The sequence below is a fragment of the Scomber japonicus genome, chromosome 23, assembly GCF_027409825.1.
Source record: "Scomber japonicus isolate fScoJap1 chromosome 23, fScoJap1.pri, whole genome shotgun sequence".
NCBI classification, from domain to species: domain Eukaryota; kingdom Metazoa; phylum Chordata; class Actinopteri; order Scombriformes; family Scombridae; genus Scomber; species Scomber japonicus.
This window is the reverse complement of record NC_070600.1, coordinates 1,605,584-1,625,398: the sequence shown is the minus strand read 5'-3', so window position 1 is coordinate 1,625,398 and position 19,815 is coordinate 1,605,584. Positions and strand designations below refer to the sequence as shown.

General features: G+C 38.4%; 1 protein-coding gene across 1 annotated transcript in view; it reads left to right on the top strand.

The window, feature by feature from the left end:
- LOC128353496 (xylosyl- and glucuronyltransferase LARGE1-like) overlaps positions 1 to 19,815 on the top strand; it is a 108,272-nt gene that overhangs the window by 37,833 nt on the left and 50,624 nt on the right. The gene's annotated exons all lie outside the window — the stretch shown is intronic.

Here is a 19,815-nt window from a genome sequence, read left to right as displayed (position 1 = left end):
GTGCATATCTGTATCAGCATTGGTAATCAGCCAAAATGAGTTGGAAAATATCAGCAAAACATCCAAAATCGTACATTTCTAATGTTGGATGTTAAACATAATCAAAGTTCCAAAACTTGAGATAAACATATGTGGAAATGTTCTCTCCAAGTTGAAAGTCAGGGCTTCAACCTGCCCTGAATGCTATGATTGCTACAATTTTTCTACCTTGCTGAAATCGGCTCGTCATATTCCTATAAATGGTAATTCTTTCCATAGCCTTGGTTGCTAAGGTGGTTGCTAAGGTTTGCCCATGTGTTGATTGCATTGTGTACTCTCTTATTTCGGACTCTACTTATATATTGTGTTTCTAGTCCTTCAACCACCCAAAGTGCTTTTACACTACACTTTCACATTCACCCATTCACACACATTCACACACAGTCACACACAGTCACACACAGCCATCGCGAGCAATTTGGGGTTAAGTAATTTGTTCAAGGACACATCGACATGTGGACTGGAGGAGCTGGGAATCGAACTGATGATCTTCTGATTAGTGGACGTCCCGCTCTACCTCCAGAGTTGACGGTTTTTTAACTGTAAGAAGGTCAATTTCCACTGCTGGAGCTTCTGGGTAATTTTACGGGGCTGTGACCTCCTGGACCTTCTAGCTTCATTGTTGATTTTCAATGGGCTTCTCTCTCCTATTCTTCCTTTCTCTCCTCTCAACCCCAACCCCCAGATGGCCGCCCACTTTGAGTCTGGTTCTGTCTAAGGTTTCTTCCTGTTGAAAGGGAGTTTTTTCTTGCCATTGTCGCCGAGTGCTTGCTCATGTGGGAATGTTGGGTCTCTTTAAAATTAAACCTGACCAGTACGGTTTAGACCTCCTCTATGTGTAAAGTGCCTTGAGATGACTTTGTTGTGATTTGACGCTATACAAATAAAGATTGATTGATTGATTGATTGATTGTGACTGTTGCTGCGTGTCTTTATAGCAGGAACTGCCTCTGAAGGACAATGTCCCAGAACTATTATGGAGGCAGTACGAGCCCCTGCCTCAGGGTTTGTACTCTGTGCAGCCCCGAAAAATTCCTGGGTGGGGCTTGAGGTTTGCTTGATGCTGATTGGGTATACTCAAAATGGGATGTGACATCAACAGAAAGCGCCAAAATAAGTGCTATTTTTAAAACCCAGCAGAATAACGCAATGATAGAAACTGTTCCAGAATGATTACATCACCTCCAGAGTCCAGTGGATCCTATCAAGGTCCTACTCTGTAGTGCAGACGCAACAGGACAGAGTGAGAGGATGTTCCTGTAAAGTTCCCACCTCCTTAATTTTGTCTCGAACTTCCTTACTAGAAATTAGGGCTGGGTATTGTTAAGAACCTCACGATTCGATTCTATTTCAATTCTTTAGTGTGCGGCCTCAGTCCGTACACCGCAAATCACACAAAGGTGTTGCTCACAGCGCCCCCACTGGCCAGGGGCTGGAATCGATTCAGAGGATTTAATGAATCGATATTGAATTGGGAGAAAATATATTGCAATACATTGAATCAATATTTTTACCCACCCCTACTGGAAACTAGACTAGGCAAAGCAAATTTAGTAAAGCCCGAGAATATATAAAAATAGAAAGGTGCACAATGTGGCCCCTTAAACAATACAGGAACAACACATATAATGAGAATCACGTTGAGCATGCTCAGAGACTTTTCCACATACCTTAACCTTGAATGATTTCATAACTAATTTCCATTTCATCAAATATAATCCATTTCACACATGCCTTCTTGAATATATTGAGCCTACATGGATGTTATATGACACAGTCACATGTACAGTATCAACATGTATTAGATTAGATTAGACTACAAGAATGAATAAATAAGTTTGACCATTGGAATTACAGTACAGTATGTACAATGAACAGAAATAGACCCAGTCTTTATATCAAACAGGCAGAATTGCATATACTTACCCACAAGTCTGAAGAAACAAATTTCCTGTAGACAAAGTCACCCTTCCCTCCCTTTTTCTTCTGGAGGTGGTATATTAATGAGTTACTGAGGCCTGTCCAAAGTTGATTACTTCCTCCAGACAATATAGTCCAGGAGTTCTTGGAGCCATTTTAATGACTTTGACTCACAGGATTGAAATAGTGCAGTAGTGCCATTATTAATTATGATTAAATTGACAATTTTGACTCGGGGTCACAGTCACTGGAGACTGTATATGTGAATATGCTCCAATAAAGCAATAGTCACCAAGGTCTGCAAAGTAATTATTAGATTTGGCAGAAAATTCCTGGCGGTGGGGGAGTAGTTGTTGGGAGGATGATAAGTTGTGAAAGGACCTGGCTGCAGGGAGTGTCAGCTGTAGGTGAGGCCTGAATGTGTGAGACGGGAACAATGTGCTTCCACTGGCTCAGACTCTCTCTTTCACACATCCTCCTCCATCCTCCCACTCTCTCTACATCTCTCTCTCTTTCTCTCTTCTTTCTCTCTCTCCATCTCGACCTCTTTTCCTTGCTCTGTCTCCATCTTGACTGTTGTGTTTTTTTCTCCCTCCGCTGTGTTTATCTGTCTGACAGAGTGAGAGAGATGGCGAGTCCCCGAGGTCCTTAGTGCTTTGTCTGGATGAGCTGCCACATAAAGCAAACCTGCAGAGAGAATAAGGTCTTACTGATGGAAAATACACCATAGGGCTATAAGTATGTGGCCATAGCAGTCCATATACTTTGGTGCACTTCAGTGTTGAGTTGTTTTTCATGGTTTAGCCTTGGGCTGGGCTTTTTGTTACTAACTGATGACTGTAGCTAATGATGGCTTCAGTAGCATTTTATCAAACCCAAATCATTTTAATCCCTTATCCAATATATTTATAATGAACTTAATATTCAAAATCTAAGAAAATGAGAGGAGGAGCAGAAGATATAACGTGGTTAAATATACATATATACATATATACTAACCCTTGGTGATTAATAAATACTCTCTCAGCCAGTCACATCACTGTCAATCACAGTAAGACATGATATCAACAGGGAATGTGTGGATGTTTCAGAGCATCATGACATGAACACACATCATAAATCTGCAACCAAAGACAGACACTTAGTTACTATAATAATCATAGAAATAAAAGAAAGAAAGAAGATATTGGTCCGACACTATTTCAGCAATAATTCTAATGTATGTCACCTTGTAATTAATGTTACTCAACAAGGACAAAACATGATATGCTACTTTTGTTATACAGAAAGTTGGAAAAGAGGCTGATGAGCTGCTAATCTGACATCTGGTCGTAACCAACCAGCCTGGTGTGTGTACAGGTGTTTGTGTGCTTACAGATGCTTTAATGAAGGTTAACATGGCTACGCGTAACGACACTGCGCTTTGACACTTATCAACATATCAGTCCTGCTGCCTTCACATTTAATGAACTACAGTATAAAACAACTGTGGACAACAGATACTGTAATATTCATATATGTCAGAGCCCATGCTTATCTGTAGCTCTACATGTTTAAGCAAAAGCTAGCATTAAAAGTCTAGTCAGATTTGTAATCTTGTTTGCATATTTTTTGATCAGATATCTATGAAATTCAAAGTGGCCTATCACTATTGAAGTATTTCAGATCATACCCATCCCTCCTTTGGGCTCTGCCTTGTAGTTCCAGTGAAGGGTAATGTTAATGCTGCAGTATATAGAGAACAGTATGTGTATAAGTTGCTGCAGCTGTTTTGGGTAAAGTCTTATCTTTCTCATTAATGCTCTTGTGGCTAAATGGAAACAAATCCCTGAAAGCAAAAGAGTGGAGGCTGATACAGCAGCACAATATTGCAGTACATATGAGCATGTTGTTTAAGTGTTCTTTCACTTTGTTTATGGTCATATGATTTATATAAATTCTGCTAAAGACTTGTCACAGTTGGAGAATGCATAATAAGCATCCTCTCACACTCTCAACATGTTGAAGTATGTGAGCTATATAGTTTCTTATAGTGCTGTATTTGTATTCTGATGGCGTTTTCACACCTGCCATGTGTAATTCAGATGAATAGCAGTGGAGTCCCTCACTCAGGTCAGTGAGACTGTTGTAATCAAACTGTGCTGCAGACAAACAAACTAATGATGTGAATCACAGTCACAACATTCAGTGTTGTTGATGATGTGACTGTCTGACTTTCAGATAAAAATGACTCAGCAAGAGCAAATATGGAGAAATGAGGTTGTCATGTCCACAGGTCTGACTTCATTTATAAACATTAATATATTCATGAATATTTGTTTGGAAAGCACAAACAAGGCTTACGTTTGAAGTCTCAGTATGTACTGTTCTAGGGTCAATCAGTGCAGAATTAAAGTGAAGGAAACTGAATCCATGAAGCTACACATGAGTGTATGCATGGCTGGAGCTACCATACGGGCAATTTAGGCAAGAGCCCAGGGGCCCTCGAGCAGAAAGGAGCCCTCAATGAGGAGAGAAAAAAAGTCTGGTATGTCCAAAACAAAACATGGAGTTACAAGGTTTCCACCCAACAGCGATGTTATCCAATCAGAATAAAAGTAATAGTCATTTCCAAGAAAGTTCAGTCTCATGATTGACTGTTTTATTAACCAATCATCACAGATGGGCAACTGATGATTGGTTAGCAGGCCACACTGCACTGTGGGTAGTTTGTATCACTGAGTGTGTGGGGAAAATGACCATCCAATATGGGAAGTGGTATCGCCAGTGCTAACCGAAAGCCCAGCAGGGTAGTGACCTTTCTGAAAAGGAAAAAATAAAGAAGAAGAAGGTTGGAACTAAATAAAATCTGGGGGGCCCTGGGGGCATGGGGGTACTGATCCAACCTTGGATGTATAGCCACCAACATTTTTTCTGATCTCAAACAACCTTAACATTTTAACTCTGTTTTCTGCAAAATAAAGGTCCATTATTATGATAAAGAATTAAAGCAGGGACATGAGACAAACCTGGTCTGATGATCTGGTATCCCTCAACAAGCTGTATCATGCATTGTTGACTAGCTGCAGCCTGACAGCAGTAGTAATGGAGTCTATTATGAGTGGAGAATCTGAAGTGATTAGTATTTATAGTTCAAACCTTTCAAACATCACGCTCGACGAATTAACATCATGTAATATTATATTCAAATTTCCGGTGTTTGGTGTAATTAGCTCATTTGTGGTTGCTGCTCAGACAAGTCATTTAATGAAACAACTTTATTACTGTTACAAGAGATGACTGTTCCAATTCAATCTATTTCCTGTAGTCGGTGTTTGTTTATTTTAAAGAAAGACACTTGAAGCCAGGATCCCAAACCTGTAACACATAATTAGACTCTAGTGCGCTCACCAAATAGTTGAATCTCTTCTTGCGATACTTTTGCCCTTTCCTGGCTGCTTCTGAGAGTTTGTCGTCTGCAAGGAATTTCCAGAACATGTCAGTGCACTCAAATGTGAAATTGACACAAATCTGCAGCTCTGCTTTCACACTCTCCACATCTAGATGATTTCTCTTGTTTCTCCACGCCGAGGTCATCGTTCTGTATGTGCATCCCTACATGGAATGGAGGAAGTGGGCACTGACCTTCCTTGGATACACATGTGGGACATTTGCTTTGGGAAGCAGTTTCAGATATAGCTCCTCACCGTGGCAACCTTCCATTTCTGCAGAGCTGGGAATACTTTCACCATGCCACACAGAGTCCATTCATATCAGTGTCTCTCATGCTGCCGACCTGGACTGTATCACTGTATTGTCAGTAAGACACAGCAGTTGTTAGGCCAGGCTTTGACAGTTCATACTTTTCACTCATGTATCTCTTGTCTCTTTTAGAGAGACAATCAAATCTACCTTGCATATCTTTGCCCTATCAGAGGTTAGCTGCTTGTGTTTATTGTTCACAGCTAAGCCAAAATAAATTGCCCTTTTAATTTTCTCAAGTTTCCTTTTTTAGTTCAGTCATAACCTTAACCAAATTATTTGGCGTCAAGTGCTTCAATGCAGTCTAAGAACACTTTTAGAATGTGACTGAGGAAGAGAAAGTTCAATGCAGGCCTCTCCAAAGCAGTTCCACAAAATCTTAGCGCATTCCACCTCAATTCATCTCTGAAAGTAGCTAGTCAGGTGTTGCCAATACTTCAGGATGCTGGCAGAGATAACCGCCTTGTCACAATGTGCCTCCACTACCACACTCGCAGAATTCCTGCTGGTTGAGATGCTAAAATGCCTATGTATACTGACACATACCATTAGATAAAGTATAAAATAAGGATGATCTTAACATGAGGACAAAATAGCGTAAGGCTTAAGGCTGTACTGGTAAAAACCAGACTGTCCAACCTCAAACTGGGTGGATGGCCACTCTAGATCTAAGTCCAAGGAAATGTTGTAGCATCTCAGCTTGCTGCTCTTTTTCTAAGTGACACATTTTCACTGTTACTGTTGCATTTCTACTCATACTATTTAGTAGTCTACTAATTATAAAGTAGCAGATTAATTTTGTTATTGGCCAATCCCTGTTTCAAGTGTATCTCTGTGATTTATACAAATAAAGATTGATTGATTGACTGATTGATTGATTGATTGATTGATTGATTGATTGATTGATTGATTGATTGATTGATCAGAATAGCCACTATTTGGCATTTAAAAAAAAATATTAGTCTACACTACAGTATTGCTGTTGTGTTTACCAAAGCAGAATACAAATGGCCTCTCCCCTTAGGCTGTTACATCTCCAAAAAGCATAAATCCCCTTGCTTCACCCTGAGACACATGCCAAAAAAAGCTGTTTTTCATCTTCACCCTCAAATTTCATAAATGTTTAAGCTGTGTTGTGAAAGCCATTTTTTCCAGCTCAGGGCTAAATCCAAAATAAAGTCTCGAAATTCTCAAATGAGAAAAAGGTTATCCATGCTTCCATCAGTTCATGTCAGGATTATTATTGGGGTTGTCGCAGTAGGGCAATTTTTATACTGGTGGAAGTTCACCAAATACTGGTGTTGCCAACTTTGAAATGTTTTCCCTTGGGTTACGGTGAACTAGTACTTTGACACTGGGAATTTTGGCTTTACACTCCATTTTTTAAAATTCTGTATAGACTTTAGACATTGCCATGCCTCTTAATGACCACTTCGGGGCAGACAGTCTAACAAGCAATGCATTAGTGAATGAAGAAGCCAATGAATGAATAAATGAGCATTAGCTTGAACCTCTCTTGTGCATCGTAGAAAACAAATCACAGTTGGCCCCAGAAAACCAGATTAGTGAATCCCATATTTCATTCAAGTTGGCAGTAATGGGGATCTGGAAAATGCACAATTTATTTAAAAATTTCTTAATGAAATGAGCCGACCCCGTTTTCCCCCAAAGCCCAATATGCAAATATTGTGTCATCCCCATTAATCGTATCGCCTGTTTATTACTTCATTACTTTGACCTTCCTTGCCGAAGTCATTTAAGTTCCCTTTGAGGCATTGTTGAACCTTGTGAATCCAGCTTCCACAAATGGCCAACAGTCTTTCATATTCATAAGAAAAGAGATGCCAACTCCCTGGATCCCGTTTTTGAGGATAACGTTTCCTGTCGTAGCTTTGAAATGGAAATGAATGTCCCTGTGTCTTCAGCTTGGCTTAGGCCTTTACACAGACCTCCCACAAGAGAAATACATCCTAAAACAATCGAACAAATGATGCGTCTGAGAGGTTTGTATTGTTCCTGGAGCCACTTACTTGGCTCATTGACTCAGCAATCTTCTCTCATACAGAACACCCTATGGGGAAAACGCACCTCCTTGAAGCCCCCAGTGGTAACCTTTTTAGAAACCTATGTCAACAACCCAAGGATCCACATGGCTGTAATGTGATATATGCCTGTTTGTTTAAGAATCTGTGTGTGTGGTTGGTGATTCGGCAGCTGGTGGTGTCAGTGTCATATGGGCATGAGAATATTTGGTTCTGAGCTGGTGATACTTCAACATAAGCCTGGAATTACCTTCTTAGACATAATAAAAACTAAGATGATGCAGCTAAAATAGATTAGAGACGATTGATTGGTTGGATCATCATGTTTGGTGTTGGTATTATAAAGCACATTAAACAGGAACATTAACAAAATATTATTCACGTGACTTTAAGTTTTATTGCTCCTATTTTAGTCACTTTCTAATTTCATCTCTTGTCCCAGTTCTCCCATAATTTAATCAGCATCTTTGAAGGTGCAGTACACTTCTACAGCACTGTAAGTTGAGTCATACAGAACATGACAGTTTCAGGTCTGCGTAACTTGATTTAGCTCTGCATCAACAGGCTCGGAGAAGATGTACGGCTCTCTGCTTCACTGTGAGGCTTTGCCCTCCAATAGAAGTGTTGGATGTGGAAGCGGGTTAGAGGGAAATCATGCCCATTATAGTGGAATGGCACTTGGATTCCTCCATGCATCATCGCCGCCGTAAACATTTGTTAATTAAAAAAGCATGAGAGGTGCTACACTTGAGCTGTAAAGGACTGTGTGGAGTACATGGAGCATTACACACATGTTCAGTGAGGACTGTTACTGAGCGTTTTTGATGCTCACGATCGTAGAAAGCATTTTGTAGATTTTCTTCATTTCCTGTTTGCCTTTTTTTGCCACCTTTTGCTGCATTCATGTCATATAGCTGTTACTGTCATGTACAGCTCGTGTTGACATCCAAGTTATGACAGGGAAACTCTGACCTTATATACAAACAAATGCAGTTTTTAGCATTGAACAATTAATATGTTTAATATAAAGTGTGTTCCACTCACTCCCTTTGATTATTATTTATTCTTTAAAATGTAGCTACTATTGGTCATAGGTAGGTCTGGGCATCGATACTTGTCATTGATACCTGCAATCGATCCTTTTTGCACACAGAGCTAAAAAATATGACTATTTGTATGGACTTGCTCACAGCCAATCAATGCAGGTGTTCTTTGATTCAGAAATATTAATAATTTGAAGACTCTGAAAATGCAATCATTTAGATGATGATGGGCTGGAGCTATATCAATTATTTTTGTAATGATTATCCTATCGATTATTTCATCGATTAATCGAGTGATCGAATACATTATTTTGCCTTATTAAATAGCAATAGTAAAAAACAAAAAAGACATGTCTCTGAAAATGAACAATCAAGTGGGTTTTATTCCTGGACATTCCTTTTTAAAATCAAAACTTAGCCCATTTAGTGCATTTAACTTCAGTGCCATCTGAAACAAATAAATGAAAATAATAATACAGTAAAGTCAAATGACTTTGAAACAAGACATATTTAAGATTTATAACTAAGACAAAGGCTATTTGGACATTTTTTAAATCAAAACTAAACCCATTTAGTGCATTTAACTTCAGTGCCTTCTTAAACAAATACATGTACTTACATACTTTTAGTATGACTGATTTTAATTTTTGCATCATTAGGCTACCGTACAAATTAAGTTCACCCTCGGTCCTGCCACCTCAGAGGATGATCAGGTGAGATCTGAGCATGTAGAAGCTGATAGTTCACTAACTAAAACAACATGGTTAATGATCCACATGGTGACATTATGAAAAAGAAGACCTGGCGGGCAAATAAGTGATAGAAAACCCATCGGTTTGGGTGTGTGTGTGTGTGTGCGTTCGAATTATTTCAATAATTGGAGTAATTGTTTCAGCCCTATTTAGATGAGGAGGAGGAGTGGTCAATGCTTCTATTCACATGATGGGTATTTAATGAAGTACTCCGTTGGTATCAGCATCACTTTAAGGGTACTTGGATTGGTACTGGTATTGTAATTTTTTAAACGATACCCAGCCCTAGTCATTCAATGTGCTTTAGTACTATGGAGTGTCATTTAGTACCACTCTTCAAAAGTGATTTCATCATAAGAAACTTATTAAAAGCTGGTTTTAAATAGAATAATAATCCCTGGTTAGGTCAGCACTGAAGGGGGGTGGGGGAGGCTTCAAGCATGACCCACTAGACTAATATATCTACCTTCATTTATGAACACAGAGTAATATTTGTTCATTTCACTAATTTAGTTGCAGTTTCATTTTAATTTAGGAGACAAAAAAACACAAGATGGTGTTCATAATTTTCCATCTTTTCGTTCTAGCAGTTTTGAAAACACAACAGCTCTCAGGAGTTTGCTTAATGTTGCTGTTAATTGTCTTTTCAATCTGTTGCCCAAAGCGTATCATCATAGTGTGTAACAGTAAGTGTAAGATGTTTTATTATAGTTACAGAACGTGTTAAACTAACCACAGGGCTGCAATATTGTTCCAGTATTAATTGATGTTTTAGTTGCAGTCTGAACTAAGATCCACAGCTGTGAGCATAGCAAAGACAAAAAGCATGAAGAAGAAGAAAAAGCCACCTTTTTGAAGTGTGCTTTCTTTTCAACCAGCTGAAAACATTTTCTTTTGCACATCATTGGTCTTTAAACATGTGGAAGATGCATCAAATCAACCTGGTATCAGATCCTATTCAGTGGCATACACATCAGATCATTTACAATCTAAATAAACACCATGCTAAGTTGAAAAACGGTGCTGATGCAGAATTTTGCACCCCTGATGATAATTTGTGACACGCTCAGTTAATGTCCTTAATGGTATCTTTACTGCTGATGATCAGTGAGTTTAAAAGAGTTTAGGATCATTATGCTGCTGCATTTTGCAGACATCCTGAAAACTTAACCCTAACCTCATTTTAAATCCAGTGTGATAGAGGAGATCCAAAACAATGAATGCACTGTATGATTTCTCAAGAGTAAAAGATAATTGCTGCTGTAAATGTATTGAGATGGAGAATTGTGGTCTCAGCAGGTCTCCGTTGACTAAATATGCTTACTCAGGAGGTGACCAGTCTTATTGACTGAAAGCTCCACTTCATAACTTATTTACGTTCACCCACATGAATATTCAGGCTGTTATGCCGAAAGCAAAACAAAACATTGTGTTTGTCCCAATAATGGGGACATTTGTGTTTTTGTAAACTTTGCTATGCAACTGTGGGAAAGCACAAGCAAAATTTACACCCCAATGTGTCACAGCAGGATGGTGTTCATCAAAAAGTGAGCTTTCAAACTAGATATTACAGTTTTGTTTTAGTTGTTGTTTGTTTATTTTTTAATTCCAATAATCTTTTTTAAATGATTATTCTGGTGTAAATTGATGTCATCTCGAGGTACAGCTGCAGGTTCTTACTAAACAATATTTACCCTTTACTTTCATCTTTCATCAATGTCTCAATAGTAGCAGAGAGTTTAAGGGGAATCATACTTTATACACGCACTGTCGTAAATATGTTGCTCTTCAAACAGGGCACAATACAATATCTACCAACTGCTACAATGTGTTTGTATTTCTCACCACTAGTGGTGGAATGGACCAGTGTGTCTATCCCCTCTTTGTGTTTGTTAAGTACTGTACTAACATATGCAGAAGTCTGCATAATTTGATGGTTGTTACTGCAAACTGCAAAGAGCAGTAATGCAAATGTGACTTATATGAAAAAGCCATACAATTAATGGTTGGTGGTGGTGTGCCAAGAAACAGGAAAGCACTAGCAAAGTGTAAGGAAAAAACTTCTAGCTGGGAAAGATATGCATTCAGCAGATTGAGACCCTGTGAGAAAGGAAATAACAGGCTTCAAGTATGAATTCCCAGCTATTTTATCAACTGGGGTGTTCCTCAGGGCTCAAGATTAGGTTCTTTCATTTTCTAAATCCACCAAACGATTGTGTGTCAATAACTCCAATGATTTATTCCACTTATATGCAGATGACACTATATTATAGACACATGCTTAATACAATACAAATGATTAGTAGATCAGTACACCAATCACTATGTTAGCACTACTGAGCTGTGGAAACTCTTGAAGTAGGTGGAAAAGGTGATACATTGAAATTCTAGTTGGTTGGATTAGACATAAGTGGACATAACAAATTTCATCATCTCTTCAATAAACCACTAAGCTTAGAATACTGGTTTAAACACAACTGGGCAAAATACATCAATTATGAAGGAATATTTCCAATGCATCTGCAGTCATATCCACACAATTGACACATTGTACACAGTGGTGGTACAGTAAAGTAAGTACATATTGATTGATTGTATACATGATGTATTCTGTCATTATATAATACAGAATAAATGAATAATGTTGGGTGGGTATTTGACCTGTTAGCAGCTGTCATACAGAACAACATCCATCTAACCATTCAACAACATTCAAGGTCACTGACCCAGACAGTTCATCACTTTTTATTACTGTGCTGCGGTGAGTCTCTGCATGATACCATCCAGATCATACCATCACTGTCAATGCCAAGATTAGGCTGCTGACACAATCCATCTGTCGTGACACACATATACATTCATGTCGGGTACACACACATAAACACACACACACACACACACACACACACCGCACTGTGCTTTTAGAAAGACTGCTACAAACACTACATTTCATTTCCTGCTTTTTTTTCTTTTTTTCTGGAAACTGTGTTCTATATTATGAGATCTGGGTACATACTGACATCATTAAAAAGAAGTCTGACAAGTGAAGAAACATAAGCAGACACATTTATTTGGAAGAAAAAAGCGCATTATTAAACTGTCTATTATCAACATCCATCACCAGACCAGTTGACCTCAGCACTATATACATTACTCTATGGTCATATACTGTTTCCAATACAAACATGATGTGACTAAATTACAGACTAACTCACTGCATACTGGTGTAACATATGAGGCTAAGGTGAACTCTGAACTCTTTTGATGCATTCACATAATCAGCGCCCCCTTAAAAAGTTCCAAATTGACGTAGAAGAATAGAATTTACTAGGCATATGTGTCATGTTCAGATGTGCAAAAAAGCCTCTAGGAGCCATATGCTAGCTCCAACAGGAAGTTAGCCATATTTAATTAACTTTACAAATGTGTAGCATTTTTTTGGCATTGGCAGGCCTTGTATTTGAACAAACTCCTCCTACATTTTAAACCCAAACATCTCCAAATTTTAAGATATGTGTCATGAAAAGTTATTCAAATCTAAAGTCTGCATTGAACGGTCTCACCGTGGTGCCACGCCAAATTTAACTGATATTTTGCCATGAAGCAGGAAGTTGCTGTAACTTTAACAGACATGTCAATGATTGAGTCCTGGTCTGAACACATCTATGCTTAGTTATAGTGCCACGTACTGGAAATGGGAAGTCAGCCCTAATGTCACAAACATTAACTGATTTTCATGAAATTGACATGGTGTGTTCTCCACATCATACACTACAACATAATGCATGATTAGTATTAGTGGTTGTTCTCTAGTGCCACATAGTGGACACAGGAAGTGTAATATAATCTGGGGATGACTGGAGATGTCTTAGAGCCCTTGCGTAGGATTGTGAGGGATGGATCATTGCTTCTTACAGCTTTAATCTGGATGAATGAATGGATTGTTTACAGCCTGTCTGATTATCTGACTGCTGTTTTTTACCCTGTTGGACGTGGTTGTAGTGATGCTGCTGCATTCCCTGAATCAACAGTATATTAATGAGTACACTGTTATTATTCCCCATAGAGAGGATGGCCAAAATGATGAAGAGTAGGAAAGTGTAAAAGACTTCTGGCATCATAAACCTTTTTAAAAACATTAGTCTATTACTCGAACTGAATTTCCTGGATTTTATTTCTCACCAGAACTACATGATTCCACCAGCGCAGCCCCTTGAGCTGTTCTTCACTCTTTGAAATTGGGCTTACTTTGGGATTGGTCGGACCCCATGCTGTCTGACCATCAAACATTCTCATACACTAGTGGTCAGAGTCTTCCTGGTTGATATTTTTCCCTTTCTTCGGCAGTGTTTGCAGTCTGCGTATATATGTCAGCAATAGATAATGAAGAAATTATCGCATAGGATTGGCAATAGGTGCACCTTCACTGCTTTTAAAAATGGACTATTACACCATTTGATCCTCTGTTAGATATGATTGATTGTTGTCCAGTGCACTGTGGGAGTTATTTGTGGGAGTAATGCAGAACTGTAATTCACTCTTCTGTTCTGCTTACATTATTTCTTCTTACATGCTACATTTTTCATTTCATTGTGTGGATGTGAAGGCCGACACCAAAAGAGCGTGAATAGATGGACAATATTTAGAAAGCATTCATTTTTTTTATAAAATACTGAGTCCTCTCTATTCATTTCTTCTTTTCTCTATCAAAGGATGTTTTTTTTTCTTTCAGTGGTTAAGATTGATTAGTGTTTGGGTTAACGGAACATTATTACTTGATGCAATTCACTCTGTCCTCCTTATCCCAGCCATTAGACAAAATGGCGTGTGGCTGGTGGAGTTCTGCGGAGGTGTTTCAAGCTGTCTGCCAGGTGAACAGATGCCATGTCATGATGGATGTGATGCCACCATCCAGCAGATATCCCTCAGAGCGGGAGGAGGGGGGAGAGGAGGGGGAGTATGGGGGCTTTACAGCTGATGACAATTAAATCTGACATACATGAATGCACTGGGAGCGTAGCATCCAAACAGTCATGAATCACTCAGCAACTGCTACAAGTCTGTCTCTGTCAGCTGGTTAAGAGGTCAGCTGATTATCCTGAGAGCTAAGAGAGGCACATGAACTTCTTTAATAATCATAAGAAGCACAGGCATTTATTCTCCTACTAAAGTCCCATTCTTCCAGTATTTAGCTTGAGTCTTTTTTTCAGAGTTTATTATTTTAGATGCTTTGTTGAATCAGGTTTTTACATTGAAGGAGTAATTTCCATGCATAGTATGTGGTAAAAAAAGACACTCTGCCTGAATTAGAAAGTCACAACTATTCATTTGTTGAATCTCCAATTTAGGAGTACATTATTGGTTATAACAAAAGTAAAGAATGTCTTTACAAGTGTTATTTTCCATCTTCTGGTATTTGATGCATACATACAACATGTGGAAAGCTGCTAAAAAGGCACAGCTGCATACACCATTGTGTCCTGCATGGTTATTATCTAATCCATCATTCACAATGATTACCCTTTATTACTTTACCATGCCATGCATTCTCATGTAATACTCAGTGGTGGCTCACATGCTAAATTCATTATAATATATTGAGTATATTTCCATAGCATTAATTCCATCAGTACAACATCAGAGTCATGTGAAACTCACCACTCTACTGCTCTCACTACCACTCCTTAACACAATACTATAGTTCCTGACACCCTACTTTGTTGTTTTGTCACAGAGTTTAAACTGCTGTCAGTAAAACTGAATACTCACTGAATATATGTCAGTGACAATAAGTGTTGCAAGATCAGCAATTCATAAATCAGTTCAACTAGTTTTAAAAGCAGCATCAGGTTTGTTTGTGTACATTTAGTATTTTTGTTGGTTTTATATCATTTAAATGACATTTGCACCATTTTTTACCAAAAGTAAGACTGAATGCTCCTGAAAATGTCAAATGGTGTAACCACAAAAGAATGATAAATATTAAATATTGTATCACCTACAGTGTATCTAAGTGGACTTATACTAATATGTAATGTAAATGTTTCCTGATCTCCATGATTCTCCAGATGAAATGTAATATTTAGAACAATAGTATTCCATTAGCTTTATTTAAAATAAAAGTTATAATGTAAGATCATGCCAAACTACAATTTACTGTTTTTAAGCAAGTTGAATGATTTGGTACAAAGTTTTTATGGTTACACCACTACCAAAATGGATTAAAAGCAGAAATTTGATGCTGGGTCCACAAAAAAAGAATGTGTGCAAGTTATTCATACGTTTATTTTCACATTTTAACCCTTTAAATTTAACTAAAACACATGGACACAAAACAACCTCATTGACCCTTAGGTTTCAAATTCAAAGCATTTGTACAGGGAGTATAGAAAATCATCGACTTCACATTAACAGTCACAAAATATTCAGTCCAATCCAGAACATGGCAAAGTAAAACTGGATTGAACTGAATGAATGTAGTGAAAGAGAACAGTAAGAGTTAACAGTATTTCTATTAGGTGAGAGACTTTGGAGATCAGCAGAGTGGTGAGTACAACATGTTGTTGCTGTGGAAATGTACATTGTAATGAATTCATGCAGAGAACAAGTGTTGAGGTTGCATTAACAGCAAATTAGAATGTGTGCACACAGCGACAGGGAGGCCTTTGACTACAATATTGTAAAATACACTCATAAAACAAGAGAAATTAGAAATAAAAAACCTGTTTCCAATATATACTTTAAAAAGAATCAAATAAAAGCCTGCTTCTCTGCAGCAGAGGCAAATAAAGGACTCTCATGTATTATAATATATAATTATATTTAATGTATGGGATTCATAATACATAATTTATGGTAATCTAATGTTTGCCTTCTTTTCTTCAGGCAATGTGTCCAATATACTTTGCAACATAAATCCATGACTGTAAAACTGGGGATGTGAACTGCTATTAACACTGAGTAATTCTAATCAGTAGGTTTAACCCTTTCATACCATTCAGGATCAAAGTTGATTCATTTTTACATCTGAGAGCTGTAAAATAACATGCTTTTTTAAATGATTTTTTAATTGTACAGCTGTAACACATTTTGCAAATATGTGTTTATTAAAATAATTAAAAAATAGCATTAACACTTTCATGCATGAATTCTGATAACCGCAGCCAGGATTTCCCCTCAAGTGTTTTTTATGTCTCTTATCATAAATGTATTTCTAAAAAAGGTGTAAAAAGCATTTCAACCATTTAGATTTGAATTGTGGAGCTAGGCTTCACAAACTGTGTTTAAACATTTCTGTGTTCAGGATTTAGTGGGCGGGTCTGAAAATCATAAACCCGCCCCGCAGTCTACAGTTAGCCAGTTAGCTGAGTTAGCCACCGAGCTAGCCACTGAGTTATCAGCAGAAAGCTCTCAGACGTAGTGTCCATGTTTCTGGTAGAGGTGGTGACTTTGATTGACAGGTGACACTATTAGGGGGCGGGGCAGAGAACTCAGTGGGCACACCCACAGCATTTGGGAGCAGAGAAAGAGACTGATTTTTACACAACTTTGAAGCCTAATTTCATATATTTGGCGATTTTTTTTAACCATTCAAATTTGGCAGGGTGGTTAACAACACACTTTTCTGTGTTCTGCCATCAAAAGCTTTTGAACAGCTGTCCACTGTAGTGAGCACTATAAATAAAAGGGTTAAAACATGTTGTTGTATTCATCACATTCTATAAAAAAGTAATTCAAATAGTAATTATGAATGTCTTTTAATCAAACAGAAGGATTAATCACAAACACTTATTAATAACTGATGGGGAATGAATGAATGTGAATTGGTGTAGAGACTAATTATGAGTCAGAATATGAACAGTATGTATGTGAGTTGAGTAAAGCTTTAAATGCAGGTCACTTTCAGTATTACTCTATTTATAGATTTGGATCCTTTTACCTCTGAAATAAAGCATTCATCACATGTTCTCCAGTTTAAATGTACAACATGTAAGCTGAGCATTTACATGAGTGTAAAAACAGAGAAGCTGCTGCTGGATCTCTCCTCCATGTAAGTTGCAGTGCATTCTACCCAGCTGACAAACATTTCATTGGAGGGGCTTTGCAGAGGCTTTTGTTTGCATGTAGATGATGAGCTTCATGACAAACACCTAAAACCCAAATGAATTGGCTTGGCTGCATAAAAGACCAGGTGCATCTGCTGCCTTGAAAATGCCATATGCAATCTCTGAGCAGCACAAACAAATGGTCATTGAGTCCAGTAAAGTGGGATTAGGGCCCAGCAAATCCACTCTGCAAATTAACTACAGCTTGGATGAAATGGAGTCCAGAAGGTGCTTTGGTTCTCTGGGAGAGGGCTTAGCTGCCCTGCATGGTTGAAAGCCCCCCTGTATATATACTGGCTGCTACTGTCATATCTTATGGCTTCAGGGGACAGTCAATCTGAAGGAAAACAAAATAAAATGCCACTCAATGAACACACTTTGTTAGAGAATAAACCCAATGAGAAGTTTTACAACATTACATTTAAATATGCTTATGCTGGAGATCATTGGCTTTTTCTCTGGAGGCCTGGGTGTTTATTTAACAGCATAGGTCAAAAGGGGGGGGGGGTCCAAGATTCTCCCAGTTGGATAAAAGCAACTGGTTGTTGACTGAGATGACAGATGGTATCACACTGGAAAGCGATCTATTTCCCAACACGGATCAATACATGTAGTTTGAGCTATAACGCCTCTGCTTTCCTTGTCCTTTAGTAATGTGTGGAGAAGTTCTCCAGAGCTGTCAGCTTCCTCCCTCCCCTCTGAGATTCACAATGTAAAACCCATTGTATTCTTTAATGATCTTCAACCGAGGCCTCTTGCTCTCCTTCGGGAGCTGAGTTTTCTAAGGAGAGAGAGAGAGAGAGAGAGAGAGAGAGAGAGAGAGAGAGAGAGAGAGAGAGAGAGAGAGAGAGAGAGAGAGAGAGAGAGAGAGAGAGAGAGAGAGAGAGAGAGAGAGAGAGAGAGAGAGAGAGAGAGAGAGAGAGAGAGAGAGAGAGAGAGAGAGACAGAGAGAGACAGAGAGAGAGAGAGAGAGAGAGAGAGAGAGAGAAGCAGTCGGAGAGGAAATTGCTGCTGACTTGGATTAGATGTGCAGAGTGTGAGCCGCCCTGCTAATAGCACTGAATGTATTGCGTAGCAAAGATATCTGTGCATCATCACTTTGATGTAACTCCTTCATATAACCCTCTTATTCTGTTATAGAGTCTCATTGTGTTCCTCTGTGTCACCTGTAATGCCAGGTGAATTATATTTCATACATGACTTTTAGAAACCTCATAAATCATCAATGTGATCATGTGATGTTCCTTGAAAAACCCGATGTATACATCAGATACACCAGTGCAATGATGAAGGACTAAATATATAGTAGCTTATTTTATTGTAACCTTCGTGTCGTCCTCCAGGGTTGACCCCGTCTGTTTTGACTCTTCCTTCCTTCCTTCCTTCCTCCTTGCTCCCTTCCTCCCTCCTTTCCTTCCTTCTTCCTTCCTTCCTTGACTCAAGAACAACAGGAGGGTTAAAAAGGAAAGAAACGGCTGTTGGAGTTGAGTCCAGATATTCGTGGACTTTTCTTCCAGTCTCACCATGAAGTTTGACTTGTCTTTGGTTCACAGTTAATTATCTCAACAGTTATTAAAAACATGAACATGATATTTATTACTGACATTCATGTTCCCTTCAGGGGGAAGAATAACTTAAATGATCCCTGAACTTTTCATCTAGCACCAAAATGTCAGTGTGTCTAATGCTTTAGTTTATGAGCACACAGCTGGGAAGCTAGGAGCCTCAGCTGTATGTTGTTCTTAGTGATAATGGACAAATGTTAACATAGTAACATGCTGATCGTTGTGAACTCAACCTCTGAATGCTGTTATGTCACTGCCACTTCTGTCACATTCAAGGTTTTAAGATTTTATCATTGTTAACTATAAAAGGAGCCAAACTTCACATTCCTTTGGTTGAATTGCAATAAATTATAAAAACAAAAGAGGAAAAACAATACAAAAATCACACAAACTATAGGAATAAAATATATGATAATGATAAATTATACGTCTTAAAAAAAGTGTTTAAACCTCCTGTTGTCCTCTCGGGTCAAATTGACCCCGTCTGTTTTGACTGTTCCTTCTTTCCTTCCTTCCTTCCTTTTTCTTGATTTTTTCCTATGTTCTTCCTCTTTCTTTGCTCCCTCCTCCTTCCATACTCCATTCCTTCCTTCCTTACTTCCTTCTCT